The sequence below is a fragment of the Benincasa hispida genome, chromosome 5 (genome assembly GCF_009727055.1).
Source record: "Benincasa hispida cultivar B227 chromosome 5, ASM972705v1, whole genome shotgun sequence".
In the NCBI taxonomy this organism is placed as follows: domain Eukaryota; kingdom Viridiplantae; phylum Streptophyta; class Magnoliopsida; order Cucurbitales; family Cucurbitaceae; genus Benincasa; species Benincasa hispida.
This window is the reverse complement of record NC_052353.1, coordinates 1798359-1813663: the sequence shown is the minus strand read 5'-3', so window position 1 is coordinate 1813663 and position 15305 is coordinate 1798359.

Sequence of the window (15305 nt, the reverse complement as noted above, 5' to 3'; positions counted from 1 at the left end):
AAAAAAAATTAAAGCCTTAAGTTTGCAATCGTACTTAGAACGCGTGATCTTAGTCTATGTGATCCTAAGTTTTAAACATTTTAAAACCATGAATTTGAAACGCTAATGTCTAGCTATGCAATGTTCTTTCTTATTTTTTTAAGTTTTATATTTGCTCCTTAACTTTTAAAAGAACACAACTAAAAAACCATTACACTATAACAGGGTTTTATAATCAATTCAGTAAGTAACTATGTGTCATGCTGTCATGCAATGTCCGGGTCATTACGCTATAATAACTTTTTTATAACGTGTAATAATCTCAAGCAAACACGCTATTAATTAACCTCCTTATTACTATACACATTATGCAATATAAAGATGATGCATGTCAATGCCTTTTTATGCTCATGCAATAAATATAATCTCTCTATGATTATATGATGCATGAGGCATGCTTTCTTACATAATTAAATCATGCTTCTCTAAATTATAACATTTACAATACAAGATTGATGATGCAATGGAACCTAATACAATAAGCCTAAGGTGGGATTGTCTTTATGTGCATACTATATGACATATAATAAACATACATTCGCATGTAATAAATTAAGGATTAATAGACCGGGATGAGCCTTTACAAAAAAAAGGGAATGAAATAACCCTATCTAATTACCTTTTCATCGAGCGAACCAGTTTACATGCGAACCGGGTCTTTGAACTACAAAGAGACTCCATCGTGTTAAGTAAATGCCGAAGGTAGACGATCGCCCTGCACGCTCTAGACGTAAGCGTAAAAACTAAACGATCGCTTAGATGACAACGAGGCTATGAAGCCTGATCCGTCTAGGCGATAGCTTAACGTGGTGATTGGTAAACGATTTACCTTGCATTACTAAGCGATGGTTTTAGTCAGTCACTACAGGGATGAAGGCTTGCTGACCTTAACGATCGTCTAGTGCGCGTGTACGTTAAATGATATGTGAGCATCCCATCGTCTACACGACCCGATATCAAGGATTGCTTACCCCATCATCCACACGACCCGATCAACCCTTGATCGTCTCCTTCCTTGAAGAACTGCAACCCTTGCGCCGATCTTTTTCACGAACGACTCAAGACTCAAACAGACTTTGAATTACAGACTTGATAACGATTATTAATGTCCAAAAATGCAGGGGCCTCTACAAAAAATCAAAAATGTAAAAGAATTAAATCAAAACAAGGCTAACATCCACGAAAACATCCATTAATCCACACATCCACGACAATTTAACAATTAAACAGAGCAGATATGCACCCACCACGAATGTATATGCAATTCGTTGCATCAATGAAACTAGAATATCAGAACCTAGCTCTGATACCAATTGAAGGAACTCTTAACGTAGAGCATCCATGAGCGTGTTCGGATCTTTCCAATTTCATTGTGATCGAAATACAACACACACATTCTAACAGACAGTTATGCAAATTCACACTAACTAAAGGCATGCTTCGAACAATAAAAATAAAAAGGAAAGAGTTCTCATACTAGTTGAAGACCCTCTTCAAACTTTGAAATCAAACGCAACAGAAGAACCTCTACGGGAACTCTATCGCCCAACAAACCAGTCGGTTGTAGCAGCACGATCGTCCACACGAATGGCAGCAACACGGACAGTCACAAACAAGAAAGGAGCGGGGATGACACCACCAAATAGAGCCCTTGGTATTCTCGAAGTGAGAATCCAAAGTGTGGTATTTGGTGAATTTGGCAGAGGTCGGAGAGAAGGTAAATCGTGTAGACGATAAACAAGTGAGAGAGAAAGAGCTATTGTATAGTTGTGTGCTTATTGTTTAGAATAAGCTACACGATTGTGTAGGTTTTACTAAGCGACCATTTAATAAAAGGTAGATTATCGTTTAGAAAACGCGGCATGCTATGCGATCGTTTAGGAAAGCTAAGCAATCGTTTAGGGATGGGCATGTGATCGTTTAAACGATGAGCAACTATCGTATAGGCTCTCAAGCTAGGCGATCTTTACGTTTTCACACCAATTGCAAATTTTTAAACTTTTTCCAAAATGAAACAAATTTTCATTTTATTCTTCGGTTACAATAACCGACTTCAGATTCTCCCACTAACGCACGTCCGATGAGAGGTTTTCGGCCAATTATTATACAATTAACCAATTTAATAATTAATGAATATAATCATATTATATTTTTACCATATAGTATGATATCACATATCTACTATTGTAATTTCTCCTCCACTTGTTATAAACAATATTTATATCTCAATTCCTCCAAAATAATGTATCTCATACATTTAGTCAATTATATCATATATAATTAACCAATCCAATTATATCATATATAATCGAACTTCATCTTGTCAATTTGAACATTTCAAACTAACCCAAACATTGATTCTCGACTTTATCCAAGCTACCCAGGGGACCTAATGGACCTGTGGCGCGAAGCTCCAACGGTACGTGAATAGCTGACTAAACTCTTTAGCTATGAGTCCAGCATCTGTTAACTCCCAGATATTCCACTAAAGACCAACAACTGAACTCTTCTTACCGCAGATATATTTCCGTGTCCATCGGATATAACCAATCATGAGTACGACGACCCTTCACAGACGCTCGTAAATACAGTTGGACCAATTTACCGTTTTGCCTCTGTAGTTACATCTCACTCCTTAAGTACCACTCATTCCTCTAATGAACAATACAACATAGTCCAACTATGTGTGAACACCTCTCAGGCCAAGAGAGGTATGTGGCGCCACATCGTTCAACCCCTGAAATCAGCCCTAAAGGGAGCTATCTATCTACTTACCCCTACATCGGGGAATGAGTGAATTCCACCTTGTGTAGATGAGTTCCCAGCTCCCAATCCAGAAGAATCCCCAAAATGGTAGGCTTGAATCGGCGACCTGGCCACTCGCACTCATACCTGTCTCTTATACACATCTAGATGTGTATAAGAGACAGTAATCCATTTGTATGTCACCACATACATGCTTAAGTTACATACAGATAACCAAGGATTTTATGTTTATTGGTTTGTGGTAAAGAAAATAAAACAAATAACTGAGCAAAATCAATTTATGAAGTAAATATCATATATTATACAACACCTGTCTCTTATACACATCTAGATGTGTATAAGAGACAGCATTAACACTTTGTGGTCAGGTCTTATACAAACTCTTTGTATAGGATGCCCCTGCTCGCATGTCCCCTATACGAATGATCAGGATCAGACCATCTGTGACAAGTCACAACACTTATGACCATTCCACAAAGTGGGTCGCATCCGTAGCGTTCCCAATATAAGGTTTCGCTCCTGTATCCATATACTACATACCATTTTGGTTATCACTCAAAACATAATCCATTTGTATGTCACCACATACATGCTTAAGTTACATACAGATAACCAAGGATTTTATGTTTATTGGTTTGTGGTAAAGAAAATAAAACAAATAACTGAGCAAAATCAATTTATGAAGTAAATATCATATATTATACAACACAAGCGTTCATACAAACTGTTTACAAACTACAAGACACAAGACTTTAGGGCATCAACCTCAACAGAGACTTGGTAAAATTAATCTCAATAGGATTGAAAGATTGGTTAAAGGTGGACTTCTAAAATAGTTAGAGGATACTCTTTGTCGCCGTGTGAGTCATATCTCGAAGGAAAAATGACAAAAAGATCTTTTTCTAGAAAAAGTCTTCGAGCCAAAGAAACCTTAGAGCATGTGCATTCAGAACTTTGTGGACTGATGAGTGTTAAAGCACGAGGAGGTTATGAATATCTCATTAGTTTTATTGATGATTATTCAAGGTACAATTACATTTACCTAATTCCTTATAAGTCTGATGCTTTTGAAAAGTTTAAGGAATTTAAGACCGAGGTTGAGAACCAATTAGGTAAATCTATTAAGACACTTCAATCAGATCAAGGTGGGGAGTATTTGGACTTGAAATTCTAGGACTATATGATAGAACATGGGATTCAGTCACAACTCTTTATACCGGGAACACCTCAGCAGAATGGTGTATCTGAACAGAGAAACAGAACCTTGTTAGACATGGTTCGGTCCATCATGAGTTATGCTTGGTTGCCTAACTCGTTCTGGGGGAATGTAGTAGATACTGCAGCGTACATTTTGAATAACGTTCCCTTCGAAGGAACTCTTATCAAAGAGGACCTATGAGCGGAAGCAAGATCGTTCCAAATTCATTGTGGCAGAAATACCGCATTCACAAACAAACAACAAGTTATGCATCTACAGACAAATTATAACATGCTTTTAACACTTAAGTAACAAAGGACAAGAAACTTACCTTTGAAGAACTTTTCTTCCCTTGATCTTTCGCTCTTGTTAACACCAGCAGCTCTCGCTATCGTTGTGCACGCCAAGGCTATCGTCCACTAAGTCTCGTTGTCGCTCACCACCGAATGGTCTTCTACACGAACAGGCAACAAGGAGGCCACCACCACTCAGTAACCTCAGTATTCTCGGAGTGAGAATCCAGGAGGTGTGGGCTCTGTTGGATTTGGTAAAGGGGAGGAGGAAACTACGATCATTTACAAAGACCAAGCAAGTGGGAGAGATCTTGTGTCTATCGTATAGACAGGTGCTTGATCGTTTAGCAAATGGTGCACAATCGTTTAGTAAATCGAGGCTGATCGTTTAGGAAAATTCACTCTCACGCGCGATCGTTTGGAAAAAGTTATATGATCGTTTAGGTCGACTGCGCGTGTACACGATCATTTAGGACAACTTGAGCTATCGTGTATGCTCTTGTTAGCTAGATGATGGGCAGTGTACAATTCATGAAGCAATTATCTAATCTATTTGCAAAATGAAAACTATTTTCATTTCATCCTTCAGTTATGAAAACTGAAGGCAACCTCCCACTATCATGTACGGTTATGGAGAAAAACCACCAATAGTTATCTCATAATTGTTTAATTAAAACAAATATAATCATATTAGATTTATAACCTATAGTTTAATATCACATCATATGCAACATATAAAACATAGTCATTTTCTCCTCCATTAGATATAAATCATATCTATATCCTTTTCCTCCAATTAATGTATTTCATACATCATGTCAATTATATCATATATAATTGACTAGTTTAATCATATCATATATAATCAAACTCCCTCTTGTCAATTGGAACACTTCAAATTGGCCCAAAAACTGATTCTCAACTTGAATTCATTAAGCTACCAAGGGGACCTTATGGACCTGTGGCTTGAAGCTCCAATGGTACATGAATAGCTGACTAAACTTTTTAGCCAGAAGATCCACCATCTGTTAATTGCCAGGCATTCCACTAAAGACCGACAACTGCACTCTTCTCACTATAGATATATTTCTGTGTCCATCGGATATAACAGTCAACAATATGATAACCCTTCACAGATGCTCATAAGTACAGTTGGGCCAATTTACCGTTTTGCCCTTGTAGTTACATCTAACTTCTTAAGTACCACTGATCCCTCTAATGAACAATACAACATAGTTCTACTATGTGTGGACACCTCTCGGACCATGAGAATGTGTGTCGCACCAAATCGTTCAAGCCCTGGAATCAGCCCTTAAGGGAGCAATCTATCTACTTACCCTTGCTTCAGGAAATGAGTGAATTCTATCTTGTGTAGCTGAGTTCCCAACTCCCAAATCAAAAAAATCCCCAAAGTGGTAGGATTTAGTCGAAAATCTGGCTACTCACACCCATGCAAATCAAATGACCGCCCTTAGAGACAGGAGTTCCCAACTCACTCAGGATTGAGGTCATGTTACCTATGGTCATCCTAATGAAGTGAAGTCTCTGTCATGAACGATGTTATATAACGAGACTAAAACACTTCGTGGTCTGGTCTTATATAAACTCTTTTGTATAGGACGCTCCCGCTCGCATGTCTCCACATGAATGATCAGGATCAGACCATCTGTAGCAAGTCACAACACTTGTAACTCTTTTACAAAACAGGTCGCATCCATAGAGTCACCAGGATAAGGTTTTCCTCCTTTATCGATATACTACAGACCATTTTGGTTGAGTCATCAGGATAAGGTTTTCCTCCTTTATCGATATACTACAGACCATTCTAGTTATCACTTAAGGCTTGATCCACCTGTATGTCTTCACATACTTGCTTAAGATACAACGACAACCAGGTATCTTAGTTTATTGGTTTGTGGTAAAGCAAATAAAACATCCCATGTTTCACAGACAACAGTGAAGAAAATATCATATATTATTACATCACAAGCGTTTGTTCAATACAATGTTTACAAACTACAGGATCCAATAAGAGTTTAGGGCATCAACCTCAACACCCTCTAAGAGTGTTTCAAAAACACCTTATGAGTTATGGATAGGGTGTAAAGCTAGTTTACGTCATTTTCAGATCTGGGGTTGCCCGATATGTGTTGGTGCAAAATCCTAAGAAATTGGAACATCGTTCAAAATTATGCCTGTTTGTGGGTTACCCTAAAGGAACAAGAGGTGGTCAATTTTATGATCCTTGAGATGTAAACTAATCGTACCGACAAATGCCACATTTCTAGAGGAAGACCACATACGAGATCATAAACCCTGCAGTAAACTGGTATTGGAATCGATTTCAAAAAATGCTACAAACATATCAACAAAAGTTGTTGATCAGGCTCGCTTATCAACAAGAGTTGTTAATATATCAAGGACATCTAGTCCATCACATCCTACTCAAGAGTTGAAAGAGCCTCGACGTGGTGGAAGGGTTGTGAGACAGCCTAACCATTATATGGGTTTAACTGAAACTTAAGTCCCTATACCTGATGATAGCTTAGAGGATCCATTAACTTATAAACAAGAAACAGATGATGTTGATCAAAATCAGTGGATCAAAGACATGGACCTTGAAATAAAGTCTATGTACTTTAATTCAGTCTGGGAACTTGTAGATAAACCTGATGAGGTAAGATCTATCGGTTGTAAGTGGATCTACAAGCGTAAAAGAGACTATACGGGGACGCTACTGACCTATAAAGCCCGGTTAGCAGCAAAGGTTTTACCCAGGTTGGAGGGAGGGGGTGACTATGAATAAACCTTCTCATCTATTGCTATGATTAAATCAATAAGGATACTCTTGTCCACTGCCACATTTTATGATTATGAAATTTGGCAAATAGATGTCAGGACTGCCTTCCTAAATGGCAATCTTGAATATAGTGTTTATATGGTCTAACCAGAAGGGTTCATTAAATAGGGCCAGGAGCAAAAGGTTTGCAAACCGAATAGATCTATTTAAACAGGTGTCTAGATCCTGAAATATAAGATTTGAAACCACGGTCAAATCTTATGGCTTTGCATAGAACATTAATGAACCGTGTGTATACAAAAAGATCATCAACTCCACTGCAGCATTTCTAGTTTGGTATGTAGATGATATCCTACTTATTGAGAACAATGTAGGATATCTAACTGACATAAAAAATTAGCTAGTAACCCAATTTCAGATGAAAGATCTGGGAGAGTCGCAGTATGTTCTTGGGAATCAAATAGTTTGAAACTGAAAGAACAGAATGCAAGTTATGTCTCAAACATCTTATACAGACAAGGTGTTGTCTAGGTTTAAGATACAGGATTCCAAAAGAGGTTTTTTACCTTTTAGAAATGGAATACATTTGTCAAAGGAACAATGTCCTAAGAACCTTAAGAAGTTGAGGAAATGAGACGGGTTCCCTATGCATCAGTAGTCAGAAGTCTGATGTATGCAATGCTATGCACTCGTCCAGACATATGCTTTGCAGTAGGGACTGTCAGTAGGTATCAGTCCAATCCTGGTTATACATATTAGACTGCCATTAAGAATATCCTCAAGTATCTTAGAAGAATGAGGAATTGTGTGCTTGTATATGGAAATAAGGATTTGATCCTTACAGGATATACTAACTCCAATTTTCAGACCGATATAGACTCTAGGAGATCTACTTCGGGATCGGTGTTCACTCTAAATGGAGGAGCAATAGTGTGGACTGTGGAGAAGTATTAAGCAGAGCTACATTACAGACTCCACAATGGAAGCAGAATATATTGCTGCATGTGAAGCAGCCAAAGAAGCAGTATGGCTTAAGAAGTTTCAAGCTAATTTGGAAGTTATTCCAAACATGCATCTGCCAATCACTTTGTATTGTGATAACAGTAGGGTAGTAGCAAATTCCAAAAAACCTAGAAGCCATAAGCATGGAAAATATATTGAGCACAAATATCATCTCATCAGAGAGATCATGCTAAGAGGAGATGTTATTGTGAGACAAATAGCATCTGAACACAATATTTCTGATTCGTTTACAAAGACCCTCCCAGCTAAGATTTTCGAGGGTCACCTGAAAAGTTTAGGACTAAGGGTAGAATAAATAGGGCAAGTGGGAGAAATTGTGGGTATGCCCTAGTTTATTATATTTAGATTTCTCTCACAATACTCAACTTCATTGTAACCCACTAGAAGTTTTAGTCCAATTGGGAGTTTGTTGGGTTGAATGTCCTAAAACTCGTAGTTTGTAAATAGTAAGCATATATGAAGTTTATTCAGACAAATGTGTTGAATGAAATTGAATTGATAACTCTAAATCCCATAAACTACGAACCCTTGGCTATTGTAATAAATACTTGTACTTCATGTAGAGACATAAACTGGATCAAGTTCGAGTAAAATAGCCTAAATAGTCTATAGTACTTGGATTAGGTTGGGTACCTATTTTTAGAGATACTATTGAATACAACCCGCTTTATGATTGTTACAAATGTTGTAAAGTATCATAAATGATGTGATAAATTCGTTCATATAAAGACATGTGAGCGGGGGTGTTCTACACAATGAGATTGTGTAAGACTGACCACGAAATAATCACTGTTAAGTATTAACACCATTTACTGTTAACACTGATTAATTTCACTTCTTGATGACCTAGACAACTTGATCTGAATCTAAGATGTCTATGAACTCCTATTTATTCGGGATTGTCCCTTGATCTGCATAGGTGAGAATAAGCTTAACAGTACTGCTCAATATGCCTCCTATTTAAGGGATAAAACCGGGTAGATAGGTGGGGACATAGAATTTGCTAGATGTAATTCACTCCTACCCTTTTTAGGGATAGTAGAAAGGTTGTTCCCTTAAAGAGCTAATCTTGGGTCTTGAATAAAGGGCCTCATCCTCTCGTTGGCTTGAGAGGGGATGGATTTAGTGATTAGGATCCTAAATTAGTTGTTCGTTAGAGGGGCAATGGTACTTAAGGAGAAAAGATGTAACTTAGAGGTAAAACGGTATTTTATCTAGCTAATGTTACGAACAACCTGTGAAAGATCAACTTATTGATGATGGTTATATCAAAAATGGACATAATATATCTACAGTGAGGGGAGTGCAACTACAGGTTATAGTGGACAATTGTTGGTTGGAAAGGGGAGAGGAAAATAAATATGTTTGTCTCATGTTATGCGTTAATCTTCATGCGTCGATGGTTATGCGTTGGACTAGAAAATATGAAATATGCGTAAGCTCATATGCAATGACTGTGTGTTTCTATCACAAGTTTTCTTGCTTTCTCACCAAGTATAACGAGAACACAAGTTTCTGGGGATGATTTGAGGTCAAACACAGAGACTTGTAACTAAATTGTGTTTGTGAAGTAATGCATTTGAGGCGATGAATAAAAGTAAAAAAAAAAAAAAAGACAGAAGTTAAAGGATTATGCACTACTCCTACTCCTAACTAAATAGATTGAGCAATGAAAGCTTAACTATGAGAATTGGTAGAGATACAACAACTGTTAATACATAATAATATTCATTCTGTTAGGTTGTTCGAGTAATCCTAACTCTCCACACTAACATCGCACACCTCTCGGTGACCAACTGCATGCCTATATCTCTATAATATATGGTTGCGTCGAGCATAAGATTGTGCCTATCTCTAGGAACAAAGCTTACTTTGCTTTAGTGTATTCCACTACTTATCCTCTCGGGCAGTTAGTTGCGGCTAATCAGCTCATAGATAAACATTGTGACAGCTCATAGACAAGCGTTGCTATAGCCTCACACCAAGCGAAAAGGATTATCTCACTATACTCGTGCAATGCACACCTCTTGGTGGGCTACTACATGCGTCCTATCTCTAGGCTGCATGACTGAGTATGTGACTGTCTTCGATACTTAGCTAAACGATGAAGGTAGATGATGGTAAAGATGAAGAAGATGATGAAGATGGTGTTGAAAGAACTAAGATATGCATTGATTACAAACTATATTAATGTCTTAAGCCAAAATGTAATACAATACAGAGATAAGAGGAGAAATGGAAGGCTAGATGAAAACAATCTCTTGCTTTTCATCTGAAATACGTCAAGGTTGCTGGTGGCACCATGGATGAATGGTGGAGAAGTCTCTCTTGAGCTCTATCTCCGGCAAAACTCCGGTCGTCACTCGGAATAGGTTGTAGAGGTGAATAATCCTCAAAGAGTATCTGCTCATGCTCTCATCTGTGATCACAAGGATCTGCCTTAAGGTAGAATCTCAGATGATTTGAAGTGAAGATACAAGGTGATATTTATAGAGCTCAAACGCCGATAACATTGATGATGATTGCATTCTGACTCACTGCTACCTTTGTCGTAGTATGGGCAATGTCAACATCACCTTATCTTGTTGATACTCCCAAGGTATACGTTCAAGCTTGTTTCTCCTGAAGTGTCCACGCATTCCACCTACTTGGCGATCAATTTTCCATTACGATTATCACTCCATGGATGCAACATTCTATGCGGCGAACTAGTCTTTATGAACCTTTGCATGTGGTTACTCTTGCGGCGGACTGAGGTCGACGCATGCGGTCAATACCTGAATGACTGCAAAAATAGATGCTTTGATGCATAATAATGCATGATATAAGGTTAGTGAGGATTTCTGATGCTGGTCGACGCAAGCTTACTTTTTCACGTGAATTCTTGGTATTATTGACGCATATTTTTCTTATTAGCCCTCATAATTCTAAGTAAAATGTTACAATAGCTTGTTTCTACAAGCAATCAACAGGCCTATTAGTTAACGAATGTTGATTAACTAGGTTAAAGAGTTTGACCGGTTAGTTTTGGATCGTTGGAGCCCATAATTTGTAGGTCCATCGAGTCTCCTTGCTAGCTCACTATGGACAAAATTGAAGAACTAGGTGATGTGGGAATTTGAAATGTTCAAATTCATGTTTTTTTTCCCTAAATGTCGTTACTATAACGATCCGACCTTTCGAGTACTCTAACAAAGGTCGTTACAACTAAATACACATTTAAAACCCATATATTTTGACCAAAAAAATTCATTAAAACAATAAGGATAGTTTTTCCAAAATAAACTAGAAAACAAATAAATAATAAATAAATAAAACTTTTATTCTGGGTCCCCTAAAAATAATATCCATAAAGAAAACATTCAAAATATTAAAATTTGTTGTCTCACATTAAATTATAGTTTCAAAACATTCAAATGACAAAAACATAGATTGAACGGAAGCGATTTCTCTTGTCCCCATATGGCTCTGTCACGGGTCCTTCTGTTACTCGCCACCTGTTCCTTTCATTCCCTGAAAAGCATAAAAGAAGAAAGGATGAGTATAATAATGCCTAGTAAGTGACCCGCTACTGGGCCCTCTAGGTTACTTGTTAGCTATTTGATGCATTATTTTATTGAATGAAAATATGGATGATATGCGTTGATGGAATTGCATTGTGCACTCAAGTTTCCCCAGTGTAATTCAAGTGTAAATTCCTCTGAGTTTCCTAGTAAGTCCAGGGTCGAACACAGGGACTTGTGAAAATAGATTGCGTTGGTAATTTTTGATGAAAACTTTGTGGAAACCGTGAAAATAAATAAAGTGTTTGGTTTGTCGATTGCGTTGATTAAAAGTAAATAACAAATGCGGCAGAGTTTGAAAAGAGTTGGTAAACGGGAAATGCGATGAATATGCGGTGATCGGGTTGAGAAAGATTTCGGCTAACATTCCCTAGAATGCATTCATGCTTACGATCATGCAACATGCATACAACAGTAAACCACCTTTCGGTGCGAATACCATGGCTTCTAAGGCTAGAACGCATACGATAATTATGCGATAAGTCTACAGGGTTTACACATAAATCTCTATCTTTATTTATACGATGACAACATGACATTCACACAAATATCGACCACATAATATCATTCCCATTCCTAGGATGCATGCGATGCAAGTTGACAAACAGAGCTTATCTCTAAGTCCCTATCTCTTGTTTATGCAAGCCTAATCTTGCTCTCTCGAGTCTAGATTCTCACCTAGCTCTCTCGAGACATTAGATTCTTTCTTTAGACTCTCTCCCGAGTAACTCTAAAGGGTATTTTGCACAGCATAAAACAAGACAATCGCAAGCAATGAACTTCCTAAGTCATGTTAGCTTAGTTCTTCTTAACCCATTCGACTAGTTTAGTTACTTATGCGTATTAAGAGAGTGAGAAGATGTAGAAATAGAACTTCCATTGAATAGATATGAAGATGAAGTATAAAATAACAATGCAAGTATAGTAAAGAGCCTGACAGCAATTTCTTGCTGTCAGGCGTTTACACTGTTTCTACTCGTGCTCTAAAGATATTCTCGCTCTTGCGAGAGTCGACCCACTCTCTGCTCTTACATCCCAAAGTTCTTTCTCGAGTTGCCCTGGGCGATCTCCGGTGCCACCACTCTTCTCTTGCTCCCCCTTAAAAGTGGAAGAAAACTATGAATAGAACGTGCGGTGAACCAATTATATATATCGTGAAACCCTTTTGTGAAGAATGCACTTGGTATTTATAGGACATCCATGGTGAAAGGCGACTTCTCTCTCCTGGTTGTACAGATGGGACAGCTTTAATTCCTGACTGACGCGCTGGATAATTGTTACCGATAAAGCTGAATGTACTTTGTGACCGTTATCGGCTATCAACTTAATTTGGATTCGACTGTCATCAGCTTTCTGTCCTATCGCTCTTAATTAGCCTTTCACCCAGATGCGCGCCCACATGTTACGCTGACCAAGTTGCGGCGATCCTTCTCGGGCGAATGTTTGCGACACGATCAACGCAAAGTCTTGCAGTGAAGTTGCGGTCGACCAATGAATTCCTATGATCACAATCTTTGCATTGCGTTAATGCATATTCTGCACAAAAATACAAAAATCAATAGTTCTAATGCGCTGAATGCATGCGACTGCAATATTATAGAATTTATGCTTAATGGACGCAATTTAACATATTTCATCAATGCAATCCAACATTGTTTAAGAACTTAGCACTATGATAACGTGCATTTCTGCCCGTTATCACTATTTTATCTAGGCATTGGTGTACACTAATCATATCAGTCGTAGTGATCCCGAAGGAGCATGCATTAGTCATAGTGTGTAACCCAAAGGTCTACCAATCAGTTATAGACATGAATCCGAAGGAACATGAATCAGTCATAGTGTGTAACCCGAAGGTCCACAAATCAGTCATAGACATGAACCCGAAGGAACATGAATCAGTCATAGACATGAACACAAAAAAACATGAATTAGTCATAGTGTGTAACTCGAAGGTCCACAAATCAGTCATAGATATGAACCCGAAGGAACATGAATCAATCGTAGTGTATACACCTGTCCAGATAAGAAAAACTAACAAGAACCCTATAACTTAGCATGCATCGATTTTCATATAACTCCTGTGTTATATTTTTTCATCGTTTAACTTAGGGGTGAACTTTCATATATATATATCCTCAGTCAATAGTACAATCATCATAGACAAAACAGTCCAATCCAGTCAGTCAATGTCATTAAGTCTTGCAGTTCAATCAGTCATAAATTATTAGTCCTAACAGTCTAGAATATCAGTCAAATCCGTCTTAGCAGTCTCAAGAAACGGTCCATGTAATCTTAAGTAACCAGTCCATGTATTCTTAAGTAAACAATTCAAGTGGTAGGAACGACTGGTTCAAAGGCGAACCAGTAGAAGGACACTTACCTCAAGTTTTAGTCAATACGAGCTCAAAAAACCTTAATTTTTATTTGCCCAAAAGATCAAGAACCAAGTTCTAAGTGATAAACCAAAAATTAGGATCTCCAAAATAAGGCCAAAATTCTTAATCAACCAATTTACATCATCCATTAAGGCGAAATATTTACAGTCCTAAGGTCCAATTACTTACCCAAATTGTCTCAAAATTGATCTCAAATTTGGTGAACAACACTTCAAAATCCTTCGATTCTTGAATCAAACCAGATACTAACAATCAAAATTAATTCCACCATTTAGGACATAATTCCAATTACAACTTAACCCGAACATTTCCAAACAACTTACCTAACACGTGGTTTGATCCCAAAACCACTTTGAAGCTTCAAAATCAAACAATCCAACAACTAAATCACCAAAATCAACCTTTAACTTTAATGAACAATAACTTTAGACCTTTTAATCCAACCTCCAAAAATCACAATTAAAACAAAAGTTAAGCCGACATTTAGTGAGTATCTAAAAATTCTCAACAAAGACCCCAAACTTTATTGGAAAAAAAGGATGCCTAACAATTTTAATCTTATCGGAAAACATCTTCAGTGTTTGTAAAACCCAATTTCAACATCAAAACAATATGGTTGAGCCAAAACTTAAACCAAAATTTGATGGGTATTCAAGATCTTCCAAGAAAACCCATAAAACACCAAATAACTTACAAGATGTCAATTTCGGTGACAATGACGTCAGCGACGGTGGCAACCATAGACAGGCGGCGGGTGTTGCTGTCGCACAAATTATTTAGGCTAGCGGCTGGTAGTAAGGGTCTTGCAAGAGTGAGAGAGAAGGGGAATTTCCAATTTTACAGATTCAATTTAGCAGTAGTTACCAACAAATAAAAGCTTAAACAATGATACAACCGTTCAAAATGAATCCCTATATGTTCCGAAGAGACTGACCAAATTTCAGCACGATCCAATGGTTCAAACTCCAACAATAGACAATTTTATGGAAGTTGTCGCTGAAAAATCGAATTCCTTTCTCCTCGATTTTCTTCCTCTTTTCACTCTCCTTTAATTTCAAAAAATCTCAATTCTTTCTTTTTCTTTTTCAAATTTTAAAAGGATCAATAAAATATTTTATCACAATATCTCTAACATCTCCAAAGATTTTATTAAATTAATAAATCAATTAACTTCTCAAATTACCTTAATTTAGGCTTCAAAAACCAAAATTAAATGGCATAAAA